Genomic DNA, 22,740 nt, shown 5'->3' on the forward strand with positions numbered 1-22,740 from the left:
ATAATTGTTGAGCCACTAAGACAGAACGTAAGAAATGTCACTGAAAACCTCATTTGAACTAGGAGGTAGCAAAAACAATCTTCAGAAGAACAGATTTAATGAACATATGGATAAACGTGATATAACAAGGAAGAGTTAAGCACAGCTTTTGGAGATTATACCTCAACTTTTCCAGCATGTCCAAAAGAGTCAAGCAGTACCATATGGACTAAGGGAATCCAGTTGATATGGTTTAACTAATTGACAATGTGCCATTAAAAAATCCCAAGTAAGCCAGCTTTACTGTACAAGAAGAAAGGTCCTCATGAATTAATAATCAATTAAACCATCAGGGAAGAAAAGGTCAATTTTAGCAGTGTAAGTGCAGTTATTAGCGGACATTCAATGAGATTCAAATTGTTCAACATACTCAGAAATATCTGTAGTGCTGAGGCCACAGAGTTATTCAGTGCTATGAATAAATTCACCTGACTGCAAAGAACATGCAGAATGATCTTACAAAGTGGAATGACAGAAGAGCAGGTATAGTTCAATTTTAGCAATTGCAAATAAATGCATGTGAGGTAAAAAATATTCCAAGATTATACAATACCATATACTGAAAAAAAATAAATTCCAGCATGAATATTGCACTTAGTCTTCCCATCTTAAAAAGGATCGATTGATTTGTTATAGAACTGGAAGAAGTCAACAAGAATGATCCAAGATAAGGTATGGTTTTCATTTGACAATAACATATATGGGATTCTTTAATTTGGAAAAAGGTATTAAACTCCGAGATATTAGGGCAACCACTTTGAGAAGCACAGATGTTGAAAAGGGAAGAATTGTGAAATCTAATTTAAAAAAAAACTGTTCAGTAGTAGCATTACAAGCAAGAAAAAAAGCACTGTATGGATAAATAACTCTCTAAAAATATATGGGCATAAGTACGTACTCCAATAAGGAATTAGAAAGGAATGAAATAGCAATGAAAAGTCACGTGAAAGAAAAGAATGTAGAGAGACAGGTTAGGATGAATTAAATCTCATGAAGCAAGCACAGCACCAAAAGTTTCAGATATATGACTAAACAATAAAAAGAGGTGTGGATACCATACTGTCATGAGATGAACAGTATGCTGGCCTAAAAACTAAGTCTTACCTCCCCAGCACAGTCAGGAGGATGATTTAAAACGTAGATAAGGCAAGAGAAAGCTAAAAGGATAATGACACTGAAATTAAGATTACTATATTTAATGAAAAAATACAGTAACCTCAACACAAAAATTCAAATCCAGATGAGAGGTTTTGGTAAATTACCAAGATGTTGTGTAGTACAATAGAAAGGAGAATAAAATATGTACTGCTTTCTGTCAGAACTCAAATCTATTTGATGCAATTAACATGGAGCAAAATAATTCGTTTGAATCATTAAGGATGATATAATAGAAATATTTTAAGGTAAGAAGCTCATTAAAGGACAGATTATGAGTTATGCTTTCAGAGAAAATATCAGGAGAGAGACGAACAGAAGTTTCTCACAGATTATTGAATATTCCGACTTTAATATTTTAATTAATGTCCAAAGCACAGAAGTAGAAACATGTTTAAAAAATTTGCAAAGAAAATGAGGAAGCTGTATCTAAAAAGGATTAAAAATATCACATGGGAAAAAGAGGATAACTTTGTAGACTGTACTCTTAAATAAGTATTTCAAAGTGCAGGAATAACACTTCTGTAATGGGAATTTGTCACCTAAAGCTATAAGGAGAAAGACCCAGATGATTTGTTGGGCAACAGTTGGTAATTGACCACAAATTCTTATCATAAAAAGGAAATCTAAAAATCTAAGGATGTGTCAGGCAAAAAATTTCCAGCAGGTTTGGAAGAACAGTACATGCAAGTCTGCAAACACATCCGTTCTGGGTTTCAAAGTAATTCTTACAATACTGAATATAAGCTGGAGCCTTTTTTTCAGAAATTCCGTACTAAGCTTCCCCCCTTGCATCTGATCACATCTGCCACAGGAAGCACAACGCTCAGCTGGAATCCAACAAGGATATGGGAGCAAGAAAAGATGCCACTGTGGACTATTAGACAATACTTTGTGCTTTCAACAGAAAACAGCCCCTCTTTTCAGGAGGGTGTTTGTGTCTTTCAGTTTCTGTCTTCCAAATTTCCCCTGCATTTCTCAAGCTTTCTTTGTATATATGGTACTGCTTCCTCTAGAAACCATCTTCTCGAATACATAATTACCAAAACATCAAGCAGGAGGTTACGTTCTCTTTTCCTTTAAGGAAAAATGATTACATCATTACCTTCCTGAATTAAATATCTGAATTAAACACAAGTTTACAGCTGCTCCAAACAGATTAACAAAAGAATTATGTTTTTTTTTTTGAAGAAAACTTTTAAAGTCATCACTAATTTGAAGTGATTTAACTAGCACACTTAGAGTCCTCGCACTTTCAGAATGGCAGAAAGCAAAATATTTGCCTCAGTATAGCAGATATAGGTACTCCAAAAATCAAACTATGCATTAAAATTATTTCTGAAAGTATGTATATAGATTTGCCCATAAATTTGAGTCAAACAAGTTTTGTATGCTAAATACATTTGTCCAGAAAGACCAACTAGTCCATGATTACAAGAGATGGCAGATGCATGCTTACTAACTTAAAACATGCAGATAAAATTAGAAATGGTTTGCGGTCTGTTCTCCTCATCCTTCAGTGAAATTTCAGTTTTACATCTCTGGTTGTATAATATTTTGCTAATTACTTGGCTTTGGGAAAAAAAAAAAAAGCTCTTGCATATGCCAGCAAAACTCAAAATTGCTTCTTTCTTCAACAGGAATTCAAGGTATTTCAGAAATGCCAGTTCAAAACTAAGGCTTACAATAGTATCAGAAAAATTCCCCTCCCTACTTGTATACTAAAAAGACCATCAGTCAAATGTAGAAGCATAAAAATCAGGGATCATGTGAGGTGAACTGCACAGATACAAAGAAAGTTGTGGGACCTGATGGACTGCTTTAGATATTAGTTTTGTATTACAGAGTAACAGCATTAGAGGCTTCCAGCGTGCTAAGTGTGCACAAACTCAGAAATAAATCTCCAATCCAGTCTTACAGGGCATCACCACATACTTCAGAGGAAGTGCATCATGTTTACCCACAACGTTAATCCTTTCACGGGCAGCTGAACTCCCAGAAAGGGCAGCTTTCTTCCCATCTTTTCCTCCTTGTTTTGCAGACCCTTCCAAGTCAAATTAAGTCATTAAAATAGCCCAGCCAAAAGAAGTGGTTGAGGTTAAAGGATGAGACGAACAAACAGGACTTCTCCCTTTTAGCAGTAGCCAGTTATGATAATCAGTGTCTCACAGTGCTGCGTCCAAGGATTAGACACAGGAAAATCCCCCATGTGCTTAAGTGGCTGTAGTACAGGAGGACAGATGTTTACAGACAAGAAACAGTTTTCTTTTCTGACAATTAAGACTGTGAACAAGACTGTGTTTAATTGTGTGAACACAGAAGGTACCATGGAAGCCAGCTGACAACAAGACTAAAACCAAATGTATTTGCCTTTGCACGGCTCCAAACTTGCTACTAATAGTTAGGGCTTACTAACAAGCCGATTACTAACAATAGTTACTAGGCAGGTTAGTAATAAGACGGTTTGTAAGAGTAAGCGGGTTACTGATTAACAATAAGTAACCATACTGCAACACAGGTAGGAAATTCCAGTTTCCAGCATACTGAGCTGTTACAAACCCTGCCGTTATCGCATTATTCAGCTCATTGCTCTGTTTTCAAACACATCCCTCTATACTCTCAGATGTACATGGTTCTCATGAAGGGCTTCTGTTAACTTGCTATGCTTTTAATGCACGTTTCGTGCCACTGAACAATTTCTAGAATGGATATAAAGATACACAATTTCCTTTTGTAGTAAGTAGGAAAAGCAAACAAACTAAAATCAGTTCTTACAGCTCTTGCTGCATTTCCTTCTTTCTGAATAAGTTCTGCTCTGTGGAGCTCAGTCCAGTAACACCTCTATATCTGAAGGCACTGGAACTTCTGAGAGCATCATCACAGCTGGTAAAGCAATGAGCAATACCTAAAAAGACGAAGACGTTCACAAATTATTTCTTGGCCTCAGTTTAATTAGTTCATTCATTTTTATTCCAAAGGCATTTACAGCAATATAGTAGCAGAGGACAAGCCAACGATCAATGAGTTGATCTGATTTTCTGGTTTACCAAAACCAAAACTTAAAAATTGTGAAGTCCATAAACATCCTTTACTACATTATACTTTTCCAGTGCTTGTGGTAAGCAACCATAATGCGCAGCCTAGCAATCAATCATAAAGTTTCAATAGAAAACTAATATTTACTCGTGACAGGAAATACACTGCAATTATTCAATTTTTTTCAGAAATCCTTCAGACAGCAAAAGCCTGTTTCTTTAAAGCTAGAATTAACAAATGTACTTACTAATCAGCTCCAGAAGGAACAGAGAACACATTTTCAAATTCTGGAACCTGTGGTCTCAAATTCCTAACATAAACTCTTAATACGAACTCCACCATGCTCACTCGAAATAAGAATAAAAGATGAAGCGTCAGAATATCTTTACTTACTCTATTGCCTGAAAGTCTAGAAAATGTGTATCTGCCTTCAAGAAATACTAAAATTATGAAGAAATACCTATCAATTAGTTCATAAAGTTGATACTTCAGAACTGTGAGAGTTCCTGAGGCAGTTGGATCAGAAACATGTGAATGTAAGACAGCCAAGATATTTAGCAATTAATCACTTAAGCAATAAGTTTGTAGAGTTACCCACTTAGAAGGTTAGCACAAACTATTACTTCCTGTAAAACTCTCCATTTCATTTCTTCAGTGAGAACTTCCCATTTCCCTTGTTGACCAGATTCACAGTTTATTCCTGGCTGAAACCTTCCTTCCCCTCATATTCTGTTAATGCTGATTTCATTCAGTCCTAGCAAGCTGAGGCTGAGTTTAAGTCTCCTTGGGTAGCTGTCTGGGTACCTGTTTGCCTGCTCCAGCTTGTTTCTTCCCCTGAGAACATGCTCCTTCATAGCACACAAGCTCCCCTGTTCACACAGCCTCCTTCCCACTGAAAGGCAGCTCAGTGCTGCACAGAAATAGCATTCAGCTTCAAACCAGCCATGCAACTTCACTCCTGGGGTTGAGAGGCTTCTGAGGGGGGTATCTGGACTTTTCGAATTGATGAAAATAGCTAGAGTTATTACTGACACCCATTCCTCACTAACTGCATGCACAAAACAATGAACACTTCAAAACAAGAAACCAAGTTGGACTGTTCCTTTCAGAAGCCAAAAATCACTAACCACATTTCAAGTCTGTGGAAGAATGAACCTATTCAGTGTTTGTACGTGTTTCTGAACACAGGCAATATTGCCTCTACATTACATACCTGACCCAATAGCCATTGGGCTGCGCTGGGAAAGTGCGAACATCCCTGCATTTCCACAAACGGCTGAGGCCAAGATATGTGAGGGAGATTCTTTCTCAAAGACTTTCTGTCACCCTAACACCCAGCCAATAAGACTCTAAAAGGCAGGCCAGACTCCACTTTAGGCCACATGATTGAGCTCAGTGCTGTCGTTTACCTGTGAAATACACTTGATTTAATACTAAGATAAAAGAAAATTCACTCTGGAAGACATTTCTAAGAAATGAATCCCTGCATAACTCCTCTCTCCGGGGGAGTTGCCACATCCTAAAGGACCTTCCATCCCCTGCTATTGCTGCCAGCCAGCTGAAGGGGCAGGAAATCCAAGTGGGGAATGCCCAGGTACATGGGGGGGGCCTTCCAGCATGCAGTCTTCCAGAGGACTTTCTGCACTATTCTCATGCAAGACCTGTGTATTGACACAGAAGACTCCTAAAATTCTGGCAAAAAGCTTTGAATCCCTCAGGCAGAAGAAATTTTAGAAGGGCTAAGTACTAGGATAAATTAGCAAAGGCTGTCCTCATGGCAATTAACCTGTAGATGAGATTCCTTATGGTTTCTCAAAAGGGAGCTCAAAACAATATAAAGAAACTGCACAGCAAAATTTGTAAATCACCTTGCAGCTACCAAGTAGTTTCCACGATGTGATAACTTTAAGAGGAAAAAAAGAACTAGTAGTTTTCTCAAAACCTCAATAAAACACTATATATAAACAACAGCACAAAGAGGCTGAAGTACACAGTTCTTCTGTGAAGTTCTGTGAAGTTCACAGTGCTTCATGGGATTCTCAGAAAAACAAGTGAACTTCCTTTTCATTTTTTGTTGTATTCCAACTTAACTCACCACCACAAGAGTCATATTCATACATTACCCATTCAGCACAGGCCCTCAGGTCTGCTATTTCCTTCAAGCAAGCATCCTGTAAAACAACAGAAGTGATCATAACTTGATAAATTATTTGTTGTTTGTATCCACAAACATGTAAATATGCACAATTCACTTTCCATAAATGAGAACAAAGGGCTGAGGCAGCATGACATGCTTGCTAAAGTACTTGTGCAAATGTTTTTCTTAACCAAACTCTGGTTTCACAGAACAGTTTGAGATGAATGAAGAGTTTGCTTCAAGTAAAAAGCAGTCTTTTTTCCTCAGCCATAATACAGGAGCACATTCCAAATATTTTTCTTACTTTGTTAACTGCACAAAAATCATTTGTCAATTGTATTGAGCGCTCTCTCTCTTTTCCCCACAGACTTCTGACATAAGCCATGCAAAGGTTATTGGTTTTGTGGAGTTTTTTTTGTTTGATTTTCCTTTTTTTTTCCTCTTTTTTAAGCACAAACTGTCAAAAGAAACTGAAGAGACAATATTTATGTTTTTGCAACATCCACGGTATGTCATCTCATCAACAGGAGGACGAACGGTGATCTCCTCACGTAGTCCTAGCACAAAGCCATGGTGATTTTTTGAGGTGTGCGAATGCAGTCCAGACTCCCTCTAGCACTGGTTAAATCCCTTTGAAATTTAGAGAAAAGGAACAACAATCACTCCCCCTCCCCACCCCACCCCAAAAAAAAAAAATATATATATATATACACACCCCTGCCCCCCCCAAAACATGTGAGGGAGAAGATTTTTTATTTTTCTCCCACTCCTTAAAACAGTTTCTCTTTTTCAAATTTCTGCAGGTTTTCACTGTTTAGTTTTCTGCTTTGTTCTGTCACCAGACTCTGCTTGTGCCAGTGCAAGGGAGAAATGAGAATAAAGGAAAAAAAAGACAAAAAGAACCTCTTTCAGCAGCAGTACTGCGTCAAAGCATACGTGAAAGGCAGCCTCCCTGAAGACTGGAGGATTCTGTGTAGTCACACAGGTCTGTTTGGGTCCACTGGCTTTACAGGAGAGCAGAGCTGGCTGAAACTGAAACCCAGCCAACCAGTCACCATGAAAAAAAAAAAAAAAAAAAAAAGCATTGCCAGTGGCAGATTTTCTTTCATGTCTTTCAGTAATCAAAATCAAGATCCCCCCATTTCTGGAGCAAATGCAATTTTCAAAAAGAAGGTATCCCTTTTTAAAAAAAAAAACATCCTATCCTAATAGAAACATAGGCTATGTTCCAAAGGATACAGTCATTTTCTATATTGGAACTATGATGGAGTCTTTCAGGTTTGTTTTTTTTTTTTTTTAGAACTTCCTGTAGCACAAGCTTTTTGGACTCAGTATCCGAGACATTTCGCTGCAGACATTCCTACTTACCTCCCAGCCACACAAAGAACAATTCTAACAAGAGGTATTGTACTACATGCTATAAACATTGGTAGAATAAAATAGAAAGATTAAGGAAAAAATAATTAAAAATAGGACTCTTTGCAAAGGAAATAACATGATTTTTACCCCAGCCTCTATGTCATTGTTAAAACAATGGTTCATTTTAGGCCATATCTCGTTGCACTTCGACTCAGGAAACCCGAGGACAAATGTACTACAGCAGCTTGTGCTTTGTTTTCACTGTGTGTCTGGGACAACACCACAGATTTCAAGAGACTTAATAAGAGATTAATTGGGGGAATTTGTTTTCTTAGAGCAAAGTTCTGACAACACCCACAGCACTGAAGATTATGAGAGTGAAGGTCACTTGGTTGGAGCATCTCAGCTCTCCAAGTCCTCCACTGTGCAATCGTTCAGTGAATAACTGCTGATGAGGCCCTGATCCCAGCCTGATGAAAGAGGGATAATGTGGCAGAAAAGCACTCAGCTGCTCGTTTCCAAGCTATCTTATTCCCAGCAAGAAGCCTACCTTTGACTTTTCATGAATTGCAAGAATTCAGTTCTCAGGATTTCACTTGCTAGAGGAAAAAAAAAAAATGGTCCCACTCCCTTTAATCACAGAGCAGTGTTGTGACCTGCACGCTCACAGCCCTGGAGAGCAGTGAAGTGTTAGGATATCTTAACCACTTCCTCCAGTGTTTTGCCAGGAAGAATAATACATCTTCATTACCAACACCAAGGTATTTCTCTTAATGCTGTAACAAATACAAAATTCATACAGAATTTGTTTACTTTTTTCATAAAGGGAACTCCAAAAGATCACATCAGTTATTTTCCATTGCACAAAACTCAGAAGCTGTCACTTTCTATCCAATATCAATGGACATTAAGGAAAACTCTGTCCCCCAACAACTTTAAGGGTGCCACATCTGTCCCTTCGTCCTTTTTTTTATCTTCCTCAACACATAAAACAAGCAAAAAGCCACCTTCCCTGTATATATTTCAAGGTTAAATTCCTTCAGAGCAAGCATAAGAACTGGGAAGAAAACTGCTGTACACTGGCATGCGTGCATCAACACAATCACATTTCCTCTGATAAGCACCTTTTCATTATCCATAATCATTTTTTTTCCTTTTCCCCTTTGTTTTTTGTCCTTTTGAGCTTTGACTTTTTAACTCCTCCATTTGAAGAAACAGCTTGCTGTGCTTCATGTTGGTCCTCTGGGTTCGCATCTCCTTTCCATCCCGAGCTCCTTCCAGACAGGCTCGAGTCCTCCATTTTGATTAATGAGCTGACCTTGGTAGGGAGAAAAGACCTCACGAGCTCCATGTTCACTCTGAACTAAAGCTTAAATGTTCTCTGCTCAGCCTTAAGAGTCTGAGCACATGCTGGAAAATTGAGATGGAAGGCCTAGTCCCAGTAAGAGAAGTGGGTGCTTTGCCACTGACTGAAACAGGGAGCAGGATTTCACCCACTTCTTCCTCTGGAGTCATTTTGAACACTGAGAAACAACATTATAGCTGGACATTTTCCACAAGGAAGATACTGGAATCCTTGCCAGCTGGAGAAATTGGCTATGCTAAAGCTGTGCATTATCTTGTCAACAAGAAGAACTCTCCTTTAGCAAGTCCATTAACACTAATGAAATCCTGTCTTTTGTCTCCCTATTTCTTGTCCAAGTCTAATTACATTCTGAAGAAAGAAGTTGTTGGCAAATGCAGTATGCATCATGCCATAAGGTTAAGTGATTCCCCTTTTCCAGCTGTGCAGCATACAAAAGAGACCTGTCTTTCTGCCGATACACAGGAGAATTGTGTCCAGAGTTCTCTACATCTCTCAATTGCAGGCCACCGGAGACTGTACTTTACAAAGTCTTGCTGTCTCTCCATTAGGATTTCTTCCCAACTTCCCTATTCCCCAGGGCTGTAGGGGAATACTCTGGCCATGAGGTATACTCACTTCCTGTATCTGAACACTACAATGCTACATCTTCCTGTTGCAAAGACTTAGAAGTATCTTCAAACCTCAAAATTCCTTGAAAATATAAAATTGTAAGCCTATATTAAACAAACAAACAAACAAAAACAAGACTGACATCCCAGTCAATCAAACCGTTCTCCTCAGGAGAAGCAGCAACATAAAGACTGGAGTTGATCTGCACTTGCATTCCTCCTGGCTGCTGAGAGACATTGTCAGTTCTGGCAAATGCTTCATAGACAAGAAGGGCATTGCCTTCATCCTCGTGTGTGGGTCACCGCAAAGACATAAAACTCATCAGCTTTTGAACAAATGAAATTTGTGGTTGGAGACAAAAATAACACTGGTGAACATCCAAGACAGACTGCCTTTATTCTCGCAATATATTTGGCCCACACAAAAAAGAGAGCAGAGTGGTGTGCTACTGAAATGAACCGATATCAAGGGACTCTTAGGATGATGAAACCAACTTTGTTTCAAAGTGCCCATGTGCAGTTGCTGTATGCTGACAGCACTGTGAACAAAACAGTTTTCTTAATCCGCTGTACCAAAGATGAGCATGAGTTATGTCAGAGTCACCTTATGAGGAGGTGCAGGATAGTAGATGCATTAGCACAGGAAGCAATCAGTCCAGTCAATAAGGGAACTGATACCTGTCTATAGTTAGAAAATGACTTTTACAGAACAAGCAGTTCTGGCTCATTGAGAAATAAGAGAGTTTTATTGAGTTTCTAAATACACAGGTACATGTATAATTAATATTGTCTAACTGCCAGACATTAAGAGTGTTTTAGGATTTTAAATGTTCTCCTTTTCTATTGTTCTTTCCTTCCCAAGACTGCATCTAATAGCTATGTGGAAAAGAAGAGACAAGTGTAAGTGTTCTGAATTTCCTGTATAGTAATAGGGCCTGGCACACAAAGCCTAAAGGAATGAGTAGAGGGACTACTCACAGAGTCTACTACGCAGAAAAAAAAAATTCAGTCTTCTTTCTGACCCACTGCTGGATCGTAGGACAGTGGCTTTCTGGCTTCTCCATTCATAAAGTACAATAATATTCATCTACATGCCTAGTACTAAATGAGATTACTGGGCAGAAAGATGTTGCAGCAAATGCGGCAGTACTAACTAGGGCATCTGGAGGGGGAGAAAGAGGGTGATATTAATCATCTCCCAGAAATCCAGCTTCTGTCCGAGATAAGCAGTGAGGCAAGAAGGCACACAGCATGAGCACGCCAGCCTGTTTGCACCAGGCTTCATGGGCAGCGACAGCAGCCTCGCTGGGCTGGAAGGCTGCCCTCAGAGCTCGTGGAGCCTTCACAAGACAGGCCTGGAAAGCACTGGCAGCACAGGCTCTGACGCCAGCCTGCTGCACACCTGCAGGCCACCTGCTGAACAACGGCCACCGGGTATCCTTCAGGAGAACTAAATTGACCTTCAAGATTTTGAAGCATATGAAAGAGGCAAAAAAAAAAATTTAAAAACATGGAAAAAAAAAATCAAAGGGTACTTCTACATCAGCATCTCGGTTTGGGTGTGGAGAAGTACCTACTACAAATCTTCCAACTGTCCCTGTGTCCTGCACTGTGCTTCACATCACCAAGCAGTCTTGAAATATGCAAATTGGATTCCTTTAGGATCAAATCAATTGAAAGATGCATCCCAGCCACCAGTGGGAGCTAGTCCAAAGTAAAACCCTTGAAACACATACAAATGGGTTGTTACACTGAGCGTTCACCTCTTCCAGTACACCACACCTGCTAATGGAGATGCTGGTAAAGCCTCCAAGCGCGATGCAGCAAAGATGCTGTGGAGGGTATCCAGCAGGTGGCAATCTCCTGATAGATGTGACAGCAAAATATAAGCAGGTCCCACTTCTCACAGAGGGCTCAGGGACAAGAAGGTGAAAACAGAGGAAAGCAGTGCAAAAAAAACCCTGCTTGATCTTTACCTTATCTATTTATTCTTCTCCTTTTTTGAGAAGTTCAAAACAAGGCAGGCACTAAACAGGCAGGAAGACTGGCTTAGCTTAATGGATAAAATATTTTCCTAACAGTGTAAAAGCCCACAATCGTTCCATGAAGGAACATCTACTTTGCACTTCACATATTCCTTGAAAAATATTTTCTTAAGATGGTTTTCTCTTAGAACATAAGAAAAACTTGGTGGTATTACTCCAGGTAACCAGTTTGCCCAGCAGACCAAACACAAACAATGAACTATGAGTCATTTCTTACCACTAAGGTCCATCAAGAAGTGAAAACATTGACAAACAGCTGTTTAATTCTATGAGTACCCATTAAAAAACAATAATACCCAGCAGACATAATCCTTATATATCAATACCACAAGTTCCTTTCCCTTCACCTTGTCTCAAAAATAACTAAAACAGCTGCAGTTGTCATAGACCACAGCCAGATATGACTACCATATAGAAGGAATGTTTCTATATAGAAGGGGTGAACTACTCCATAAGCAGCAGAATACAGCCATTTCTGTGTAGAATTCTCTGTCATGAAATACATTTCAATGTACACTGACAAAGAACAAAGGAAATTAAAAAGAAAAGGCACAACCCCATACAGCTGAAAGGCAGAAGACTCACCTTAAGAAAGCAGACCTCTCCATTCTCTTGTCCAAGAGGTAGCTTATGTTCTTTGTGTTCTTTCATTTCAGCTTCCAGTTCCACTATCCTTTTCTCCAAGGCCTCCTCATCTCTTGTGGACTGCAAAATTAATGTGTCATACTTGTTCTGGATCCTCCTTTCCTTTTTGCAATTGGGACAGTCCGAATCCTGGAACACTTCAGCTGCAGATCTTTTGGAGGGGATCTTTGAAGTGAGCAACTCTAATTGGATTTGGTTTCCAGTTTATTCTCACTAGTACGATTGAAAGGCACATTCAAACTGCTCGAGTGAGACCTGAGAAACAGAGCGTGATCGGTCACTACTTTACCTCTATCTACTGCAGCAATGGATTGGACGAGTCCTGATACTTTCTCCGGTGGCTTCTCCGCTCAAGGCAGGTGGAATTTCTGTCCCTGTATATTTCTGAAGACATCTAAGATTGACACATGGTCTTTACAGTTTTATTTACAGCTCTTGTGAGGGGACTGAGGCAGAAGTGAATAGGAGGAAAGGAAGTCTGCAGCTGTGGGACCCATTTGTAATTGTATTGCTTTCTCAGAAATGAATCATTCAAATCAATTGTGGTATATCTAAAGAAACAAAGCTGCAGAGTTAAATAATAGCTGAATGTGTTTAACTGCCTTTGTAGCTCCAGTTTTAGACAACAAAAACAATTAAAACTTATAAATAGCGATTTATACAGGTATTTACCTAGGTAGTAAAGCTGTACCTCTAAAGAAGCGTGTACACAATAACAGAGAAAAACAATATTTTTCCTTTTACAGATAGGGAAACAGACATGGAAACTGCATGGCATTCACAAATCTATACACCAAATCTGTGGTTTGATCCAGAACAAAAGTAGGCAGGGAAAGAGGGGCAAGTAGAAGGCTTGTAGTCTGCAATCACCTACATGCGTTTGAAAACTTCTCTCCAACCTTCCTTACCTTCTGCTAACATCTGTTCACCCAAGAAGAACTGTGCTTCCCAGGAATGGGTGCGGATGCAACTGTACTCATTTCATCATGCCCTTGACATGATCTCTGCACTGTAGCACTGTAAGCATCCTTTCTGAATTCTTTAGATACTACACTATAGTTTAACTGGGAAAAAAAAAAAAAAAAAAAAAAAAGCCCACAAGAGGGGTGAATTCCCCCTCTAGGTAACCCGAATGTTTAAAATACCTCTATTATGACTGGACATTACATACAGCCACATAAGCACAAATGCCTATCTAATGCCCAAAGCATTAGAGAATGGGGCCAAAGGTCTCCTGAAACTAGTCTGTAAGAGAAAACAAAGTTCAAAGTACAGGCCTCCCTCCTTCCTTCTCCCTTCTCTTCTCCAGTCCCTCACCAATTGTTCTTGTTTTCAGAAAAATCAGCACCTTTCTACATCAACACATGACCGGTATAAAAGCAAAGGGGAAAAATAACTCTTATTTTTGAAGATTATGAGGGGAACACTAGGATTTTTACAACAGATTAAGAAGGCCCACAGAAGCAAAATATAAAATGGAGCACAAGCAGAATTAAAAAGTTGAATTTTTATACAGCATTGTTTTTGATGACTAACATCCTCACCTTCCCTTAGTCTTACAAAGCTTCTGTGAATCTCAGCTTGTACCAGAAGTCAGCAATAGCATTTTAAATGAACAGAATCACATTCCTCAAATGTAGCACAAGAAGAACATCAGTGCCCATCTCTGCTTGTTATTATTCAGAAAAACATGGTATTTACCAACCACAGTTTGATTACAATTAGTCTAATAGCAAAAACTCTGGTTTTTACCTTTCTCTCATTTGGATTTTCAAGTAAATTTCTTTTTCCTGGGATTCCTATGATCAGAAAGTGCATAGTTTGCTTCAATTAAAACAAATAGTAGAAGATCAATAAAGATTTTCAGCAGAGTAATAATAATAAAATCCAATTCACCTCTCATGTTCCCTTAATGTATACTTTCTGCAGAGGTAATTTTCTATTGGTGAAGTCAGTAAAATACTTCCTTTGTAAATAACTTCCATTACAAATTAAAACAAACTCATGAAAGCAACCTCTCTAGAGCTGGTCACACTATAAAGACCAAATGACACTATAAAAATATTACACATTAGACAGCAAGTTTTGTCCAGAAAGCTTCACATCTGCCACAAAACCATGATGCATTTAACCTAAATAAACACTGGACTACTATTATTTCCATACATGCTGTTATGGGGTTATCAGAATCAAACGAGTCACTAGAGTAATACCATAGTGTTGCATCAGTGCTTTGCAACACACTGTGAATCATCATTGAAGGGTTTTAACCAACAGGAATACCTGATGTTACTTCCAGTCTCAGACTAGTTGCATTTCTTGCAGCATACAGGAGAAGGACAGCACATTATGCCCGGTTCTACACTGTGATTACAATAACCTTTCACTCCTCTCCGTAGCTTTAAATGGCAAACCTATATGGCAAAGCTATAGAAAAAAAGAAGGATGCAATGTGTTCTACCAGCACACTGTTATACCTTGCTGGTGGTTCTATCAATTTTTATGTCAACACAGAGCAAGTAGATGTATCATAAATATCAGACTCCTCTACAGTAGAGGATTTCTGAGTAATTATCACCCCTGGGAGTGAACATTGGTTCTACTTGTAACTTCCCATGGAACAAGGTAAGAATGGCTTTGATTTTTGCCATCTTTGCAGCTGTCCACACATAATACAAGGAAATACATGGCATCATGTGAAAGCTCCATCAGTTTTCTATCAACTGCAGAGGCTCTAAAGCTTTTGTTTTGCAGACCCAGAAGGAAACTACATCATGTGTTTTCATACTACCTACATATTTATAAGCACAAGAAATGCATACCCAATTCACTTCTCACTTGTGATATTTCACAATTAGACATAAAAACAGTAAAAGTCAGAGGAGGTAGGGAGGAGTCCTCATTTAAACCTATTCCTTTACACATACTCCTCTATAAGAAAATTAAAAAAAAAAAAAAAAGATTGTATAGAATTTAAGTGGCTTTTCCAGGTGAGTTCACCTATCTACCACATATATATGAGTTTTCACAATCTACTGCACAAAACATTGCCAGTAATATGAAAAAAACATCTGTATTATACCTGCTAAGCACTATCTTGCATTGGGGATGTCTTCATAGTTTGATTTCCTGGTCCATCTCACTTTACAGACATAACTTCATACTCGAAAGAAGCGACAACAAGCAGTTTCCTGAGGAGCTGAAAAAATAAAAAAAAAATGCTTGTAAGTTTTGATTCTGACAAAGACTGTTTAACATTGCTTCAGAAATGCAGAACAAAAATATGTGACAATTTTCATGTCCCTTCCAATGGTTTGTGTTATAGGGTCACCCATATTAAAAAAAAAAGCAATGACAGCAGTAATGCTTGCAAAAGAATTGTTAGGATTAGCACACAAGGGAAACCATTTTTTAGACCTGAAAATGCTGAAGCGGAGAAGTAAAAAATACCTTACTTTTCAAGTAAGCACTGTAGGAATAATATTAGCTAGCACAAGGAAGGGAGCACTTCAGCAGAGGAAAGCAAGTGTTTTGCACAGCCTTCAGCGGTTCATCATCCACGTTCTGCCTCCTTAAATAAGATACCTCAAAAGGTCTTGTATTTCTGTGGGACTGCTCCTGCCAGCTGCCTGAGCAGCAGTGGGCTCCTGTTCACTTGTGTCCAGAAAAGGTGCCAAATGAACTGATGTTTCTGGAATCTTAACCCAAATTATCATTGCTGTATGGGAAAGGTTTGCATATGACAAAATTATCATGATTAATTGTATTTACATAATAGAAGTACCTCATGACCACTAAGCCTGAAGCCATGGTGGGAAGTGCATTAGTATAAAAATAGTTCCCAAGAGTTTTTAAGTAAGCAATTAAGGCAGAAATGACTACAGTCTTACTACAAATAAGCCTTACAGGCAGAGTATAATGTATTTTAATAGACTTATCTATTATTCCAAACACCGTTTCTTTCCTTCTGATTCAGACAGGAAAAAACGTATAAATACTCCCTGCAGTATAACTAATTCCAGGAAAAAAGAAAAGGAATTAGGAACAGTACCTCTTAATCAACTCCTTAGCATTTTAATAAAACTTCTGGTATTAGGTAAATACCAAAATTCAGATTCAAAACATATCTGCAGGTCTCCTTATTGCAATATCTTTCTCAGTAGACAAATATGCATTTTTAAGGCTTCTTTTAGGATATAACAAAAAAGTCCTTTAGGTCAGCAGCATCTTATATCAAACTCTTCTAGGTACACTCCTATGCTTGTAAAACTGCATTAGTAAATTTCTGTCCAGTTGTCTGGCTTCAAAGACCTATGTACAATGTAGGTGTTTAAACATGAAGTTACAGGGGTCTGAACAGACAAAATGCAGGATGCATCGCTTACAGTTCTACAGTCAAGAAGGAAATCAAAGCACCTAATGTTTACAAGACAGAATTTCTCCAATCAGAAGTAGCAAGCTTGGAATTTCCCTGAATGTAAACATCCAACCATCTCAAGCTTGTATCATCAAGAAGAGAATAAAAGTGTAGGAAAGTCTGAACGAATTGCCATGTTGAAAGCAATAAATATTAGGTATTCAGGAGGCAAAAAGATACACTGACCACTTACTTTTTAAAGTGATAATGAAGTGCAATAATAAAAGACTTTTCAATAGTAAAGTTGAATTAGATCTTGAAAAGCACACTAAAAAAAAGATAGAAACAAGTTCTCCACGCTTTTAATAAACCAACTCAGGGAAAGTAGAATTGAAACCAGGGGGTAATAAGGAAAGGTAGAGATCAAAGATAAACAATGAAAATAAAGATAAGATAAACAAGTTTCAAAATTAAGATATGACCTTGAAATAACACATGACCTTCTTCATTAAAAATGGTGGCAAGTGGGACAAAGGTCAGAGTGTTTCAGGAGAGTGAGAATACATGCAAAAATCACCACTTCCGGAGGAGGAGCAAAACCTAAAAATCTTAATGCTTTTAAATGAGAAGTGCTAAGCAATCTCCATCCCAGATTTCTAGGAAGAACTGCCTTTTGAAGTGGCAGATCCAGGTGTAAACACTGAAAATAATTTGTGGATAATATCATGCGATAAGATATCTGCAAAGATAGCTGCAAATAACACATCTGTATTTAAGAAGTGAAGGAAAACATGATTCGGACAACTGTGGATCTGTTAACCTAGTCCTAAAGACATACAGTTTAAAAATAAACACTTTTTTAAAACAAAGATACGAAGGGGAAAAAAAAAAAAGGGAAAAATGAGATAAAATGTGACACGGATGTGTAAAAGACCAGTTCTCTGCTAACCAGACATTTGTCTTAGATTAGATCTACTTAGAGAGGGAGGAAAAAGAAAAAGGAAGGAGAGAGTGCTAATGGCACGAGTCTGGGAAGTCTCCAGAGCTAGAAGATGGCAGCTTGTATTCAAACTTCCAATTGCTTATTTTTTTTAGACCTGATCTTGAGTTGTCCTATATCACACAACAGCTTAAGAACAAGGTCAGGAATAAAACAAAAGAAAAAGCTTAACAGAACACTCTGTCTCTTACAAGTGAGATTAACTGGCAGATTTTTAACAGTATGCAGACACCTACCACACTCAAAACAAACTTTTTTTTAAAGTCCAACTTTTTACAAAGCAGCTCTGGGGCCAACGCTCCCACTGGCTCTATGGAAGCAGACATTTACTAGGCCACCTACACGCCTTTTAGGTCACTAGCTAAATGTCTAGGATGTAGAAAGATTTCCTATATTTTTCATGCTTTGTATCTAAGCACATGGGAGCCTCAAGGCCAGTGTTCCTAGACACAACAAAAAGCCAGTAAAAATCCTGCCCCTAGAAATGAAACAGAGTCTGAGCAGTACTTCAGAAGTGTTGATTTCTTTTTCACAGACAGTGTTAAATTACATAGTTAAACAACTCTGTTCAACAGCTGATATTCCCAATTAGAACAGCACCGCAGACAAAATAAGATTTCAGTATTAATAGCAATTAACGCTTTTCTGGAAGGATAAAGTGTTAAACACACAAACCATCCTAGCATTTTGAAGTGTCACGAGAAGAGATTACATCATTACTACAGACCATCTGCTAGGAAGAACACAGAGCAACAGATGATGAGCCAAAATCACTTCTGGCATTAAAGGATAGAGTTCCATTGACTTCAGGAAATTTATCCCAATGTTCCTGTATGCTACAGATTAATAAAACGACACACACTACAGACTAGCATAGGTGAAATACAGTTAAAATCACAGAGATCGATATAGTGTACTCATTTAGAGTCATTTATTCTTTTTACTACATAAAAAATGTGTTGATGCTAAAAATCAAGACTGTGACAACTACTCACATAGGTTAATACACTAAAAAGTAGGATATTTCTGTAAAGATAAGAAGGAACATATGGTCCTTGTTGTCAGCTAAGGGTCCCTTTGAAAACAATTTTCCTCAATCTTATTTGCTTTACAATTACACTAAATCCTACCATGATTGCTCTCATAGAGCACTTACAGAATTTGACGCCCCTTGAAGATGTATTTTTCCTTCCCCTGGTTACCGCCTTTATTATTGATTTCCAGATAATCTCCACGGTTACTAGAAAAAGGTTTTGGCAAGTTTCCCCAGAGGCCTGCAGATGCCTATTACCCTTATTAATAGAGCATCCACTCACCCCCTCAGCTACCATCCTCAGTTACTGTTTGGCTACGCATACATTCTGCTCAGGGACCAGCAGGAGAACATTTAATATCCTCTCAATAACAAACAAGAAAGGCAGCAGCTGCTGGCCTCAGCAGAGGGTCTGCTCAGGGAACTTGTCTCGGAGAGAGGTCTGGCTGGACCCAGCTGTAGGACACTGAGCAATTCCCCCCCATGGCAAAATGGGCTGTGAGAAATTTGGCCCATTTTGTTCTCTCCCTCTTGGAAGGAGATTACTATTTGAAAAACCCTTTTAGCCAATGCAGAAGAGCTGCGATTAGAAGAGTACTTTTATTAATGTTTCTGACAGAGAGGGCATATCAGAGAATGGGTGTGTGTGCATGTTCTTTTGTTAGAGAAATAATGGGCTAAATATTTCATTAACAAATAGAAATCATGCCCCTAAAAATAGGGCTGCTAGCATGTAATATGCTTTCTGAAAACTACTTGATTGACTAAGCCGAGAAAAAAGCTGAAAGAAACCTTTTCAAGGTATTAAAATTCAAACCTAAAACCTAGCTAAGGCTGCCTGGTATGGCATGGGACTCGGACGTGCCTGCTGGCTCCAGCCACAGAGGCAACAGGAGGGACTGCTTCCTACAGCACTTGCTGCATGACTGTCACTGCCAACCTTTGTTAGATGAACAGCCACTAAGGTTACACTACTGGATTTTGGATAGTTTTGTTTGGTTTTAATTTAAAGAGAGAGAGAAGAAAAAAAAGCCATCAACTGGGGACTCAAGTTCCCAGCTTCTCCAGTTACCTAACTGGGAGAGGATACCAATCTGGGCTTCAGATTTTTTCTTTCTTCCTTTTTTTTTTCCTGAGAAGGAGGAGCTGGATTGCAGTCCCAAAATTTTTTCCAAGTGAATGCCAAATCTCATAAACCACAAAGCAAATACAAGGATGCCAAGGCCTGCTAAACATAATTCAATGGTTTTCCCTTTTATTTTTGGGACTGACAGTCCTGTTCAGAAGCTAGGGCATTTACACTTCAAGCTGATGGCAGAGAGAGAAAGATTGAACAGGTAACAGAGCTCCTTTCAAGAAAGGAGATGTGGTTCACCTCCAAAACTGGGTAACAGGTTCCTTTAAAAGAAGCTGCTCTCTCCTTAATCTCCAATTGCTCCAGCTGCCATTCAGGAAAAGGGACAGACAGAAGGGATCAGGGTTAAAAGCTTCTGCCCTCCCTCTAGCCCAAGCAATCAGAGATGACAAACTCAAACGGTGGCCCCTAGCCAGCCCCTTAAAAAGCAACCAGAAGTGTTTAAGGAAGATCATTCTGCTGGGATCTGGCTGCTGCCCATCTCTCTCCAACAGCAGTCGCTGTAAGCCCAGGGCTGTGGAAACTGCTCCACGCTGCTGGGGAAAGGGAGGCTTGGGCTGTTCTCATACTGGGCAGATCAAACACTGTCAGTAAGTTTGCTGGCTCTGCTCTTGTCCCAGCTTGCTCAGGTTCAGCAAGGCTGGTACAAAAACTAGACTTTGTAAAGGAAAATCATCCTTGCAACTGAGAGCTTTTGTTCTGACATGAGGAAAACTGCTAGTTTTCCACTAGCATCACTATAGCCAAATGTGGGCTGCTACATGTCCAATAATAAGTGATTGGAGCTGAGTGCAATGGCAAGTGGAAGCCCTTTATCTGGGGGCTAATAAAAATACTCGATTTGTGCCCATGGAACAGGTGTTAGAACTTCTGCGGGCTGATCAGATGCCCAACAAGTTTTCCCCACTTAGTGCCACAGTGGCCCATTGTGTAAGGCATTCCCATCACTTAACTGTTACCACCTCTGCCACAGTTACCTAGGGCCAGTATATGAGAGTGCCCCAGGGCTGAACAGAAGCAGCTGAGCCAGCTGGCCGCTTTGAGAAGCTGTCACCAGGGTCTAAGCCCACTGCCAAGGCCAGTGTCATTCCTACTGCTGTTCTGCAGATTCAACCAAGAAAAGAACAAAACAGAAAAACAAAACAGGAGTCCAGGAGATCAAGCAGGCTTCCTCTCCCGCAAGTAAAAATCTTTGTCAAATGCTTAAAATATTTTGCATAATTTAGTATGTGATTTAAACAAACAAACAAAACAATCACTGGTGCATGGAGATGTTTTTGACTAAATCCAGTGGAGTTCTGTCCTCTACCCAAAATATAAACCTCTGGCACTCTGGAGACTGGAAAGAGAAAGGCTGACAGCTTTAACTCTTGCAGTACAAGTGGTTTCACTGAAACATGATACCAAGGCGATAAGGCTGAAACCTGATCACAGCGACTTTCACAGATTAGAATGTGAATCCTGCTACTACCACATACTCCAACTTCAAACACCAACAGTTAAAGTGACACTTCATTTCTACGGCATATCTGTTTAAAAAAAAAAAAATGGCCTCATATGAGAAGAGCCTCTTGGTTTATTTATAGGCAAAACAGCTGTTTTCTGCATTCCAGGATCTAGGCTGAGGTCTGCTCCAAGTCCTGCGTGTACCAAGACTGCCTGGGTACAGAGTTACCTTGTGTGGAAGAGAAATGTGGATCCCCTTTTGCAAGCAGTGAAAGGCGCCTTCTTCACTTCATGCTCACACCTCCAGCAATGTAGCTTTGTTCATGATTTTCTTTAACCACAGGAAAAGGGATACTTGTTTTAGTGGCGGTGGCAGACTAACCCAGGTCTGGAACTTGCCCTAGATCATTCTGGAAAATAAAGAGAGATATTTGTCACAGCTACTTTCCTATGTCCCTCCTGAAATGCTCATTAAACATAACAAGCAAAGGCAAATAATAGACTTCAGCCAAATTAGCCCATTCATCTAGGTAAGATGAAGATATGTTCTTCATCTATACACTGATACCTGTGTAAAATGATTCTGCTCTTGTCACTTGTGTACCTAGATGCTGTTATTTTCTACTACTCCTGCTTGGACACTTCACCTACTCTACTGCACAACTGTTGGGTGCAGCATATCCTGTGGTGCAGCTGCCACTCTGAAGTACCAAATACCATGTACCTTTGTTAATTAACATTGGGTACCTGAATGTGTTAAGTCAAACAGGCAAAAACATGCATTACATATACAAATGCCTCCTTCGTGAAGATCCATAAACGAGGGCTGTCTTAAATTTTTTTTCACTTTATCTTTATTTGTTCTTAAGGAAGCAATAGTATTCATTGCAGCTAAAAGTTTCTTGTTCTGTCTAAACATTTCTCTTATAGGGATTCACACTCCTAAATCTTAGCATTAATCTACATTTCTTTCCCATTAATTTTTTTGTTGTTGTTGCTTTTTAAGTTAATATCCTTTTGGAGGAGTTTTGTATAATATAGATTTGTTATTGCTTCACTCTCTTAAAAAAAAGTTCAGTTTATGGAGCTGGTCTTTTTTTTTTTTAAATAAATATAACTATATATTTTATATATGTAAGTTTGTGTCCTTTCTGCTATCATCAACTTTTTGCCACCCAGCAGCGGATATCTGCAATGTTGCAGCCGGTCTCATGTTGGAGGAGAAATTGCTGACATGTAAATTGCTTTGCCTTATAAGTGCACAAACTACATAGAGTCAAACATACATGAGCAATTCCTTCTTCCTGGGAATTTCAGCCTAATGTCTTTGCCAGGTTCTCAAAGGTCAAATGTGTATAAAAAAAAAAAAGCCTCAAAGA

At 38.9% G+C, this 22,740-nt stretch overlaps 1 long non-coding RNA gene across 1 annotated transcript; it reads right to left on the reverse strand.

Moving 5' to 3' along the window:
- Positions 1–3,765: 3,765 nt before the first annotated feature.
- Positions 3,766–21,763, reverse strand: LOC118251188 (uncharacterized). Its single transcript, XR_004779694.1, has 6 exons — positions 21,591–21,763; positions 15,473–15,589; positions 14,143–14,189; positions 12,331–12,645; positions 6,354–6,401; positions 3,766–4,099 (listed from the first exon to the last, which is right to left on the reverse strand). It is a non-coding gene; the product is annotated as an uncharacterized LOC118251188 (long non-coding RNA).
- Positions 21,764–22,740: the final 977 nt, after the last annotated feature.

This window comes from Cygnus atratus, chromosome 3, assembly GCF_013377495.2.
Source record: "Cygnus atratus isolate AKBS03 ecotype Queensland, Australia chromosome 3, CAtr_DNAZoo_HiC_assembly, whole genome shotgun sequence".
Lineage (NCBI taxonomy): Eukaryota > Metazoa > Chordata > Aves > Anseriformes > Anatidae > Cygnus > Cygnus atratus.